This window comes from Octopus bimaculoides, chromosome 24 (genome assembly GCF_001194135.2).
Source record: "Octopus bimaculoides isolate UCB-OBI-ISO-001 chromosome 24, ASM119413v2, whole genome shotgun sequence".
Taxonomy (NCBI): domain Eukaryota; kingdom Metazoa; phylum Mollusca; class Cephalopoda; order Octopoda; family Octopodidae; genus Octopus; species Octopus bimaculoides.
The window spans coordinates 830,997-832,405 of NC_069004.1; positions in this window are offsets into that span (position 1 = coordinate 830,997).

A 1,409-nucleotide genomic window follows, 5' to 3' on the forward strand; every position below is an offset into this window, starting at 1 on the left:
TATATATATATATATATATATATATATATATATATATATATTCATCTCTTACATCTCCTGATTACAAACTTTATTTACTCCCCAAGGAAAAATTTATTGTTCAAATTTCCTGGATTTGATTTATAATATATGTTGGACAAATTCTTTTTCAAAATGATTTTGTTGTGATAAAAACACACAAACAAAAACAAACAAAAAAGACACAATTTAAGAATCTAAACAAGAAAAATACGAGCTAAAAAAACTGTTTGTTCTTTGCCATAAAAGATAGTGAAACGTTGCCTTGTAATGTGACTGAAATTTTATCGAAAAGTTTTAAAATTTGTTATATAAAATCCGAAATACATGATTTATTATTTTACATACATGAGCTGTCTACCCGATTGTCAAGTTGTCAGATCGGTTGGTCGGTTGTCATGGAAATATCGTAGAATTTAAAAAGAGTTTTCTAGAAACTTCAGCTAAAAAACTTAATTATTTGAAATTTCTTTCTTTCTGTCTTTATTTCTTTCTGTCTTTATTTCTTTCATTTTCTCGTATTCTTCCCTCATCTGTCTTCAATCACTAAATCTTGTTTTATCGGAGGATGGCAGGTAAAAGTGAACAGGTATTGATTTTGTGGTTATTATTGCTTAATCCACTGGTCCTATGACGTCAGCTTGTTAAAACTGTGACCATCCCTCTCATCTCGTACAACTTTATTCGCTAATGTGATTTTACATTCTTTTTAAATTCCATTTTTTCTCTTTTTCAGAAATTCATCAACTAACATGTCATTTCTTTTATTTAACGACGATTGGATGTGATTTCAGACCTATTCGGCTACTGCTTCTAGCATAACGAAAACCCACATAAAGACTTACTTTATACAAATCGATACTGTGAGCTGAAATTCTTTAGCGCCGAGAAATCAATCAAAAGATTCAAAGGATTGTTCCAGAAGTAATCCAAAAGCAACAGACGTCGTTCAGATCGCATATGTTCATGCAGTGTCTCTTCCTATATATATTGTAATAGTAAGGCATCTTCCTGTTCTACATTTCAGGCGAATAAGCGATTGAAAGCAACAGCAACGTGCCATCGTCCCCTCGTCTCATCGAGTCACCATACCATGGTGCCGTCGTGCCATCATTGTGTTCTTGGTGTTGGAGAGTTGGGGGTTGTCCAACATTTACAGAAGGCTACAGGCTGTTTACAGAGATGATGCCATCGTCAAGAGCAATGTACACAGATGAACAAGCTTAAAGAAGAGGAAACCAGCATCGAAGACAAGCTATCGATTCCAGAATTGATTCTTTGAAAGCCAAGAACTTATTCAAAATACCGCCTCTTGTCCGCCTTTGTATCATCTACCTGTCCGAACGTTTTAATTCCCTCCATTGCGTCTTTGTTCCATTTATATATATATA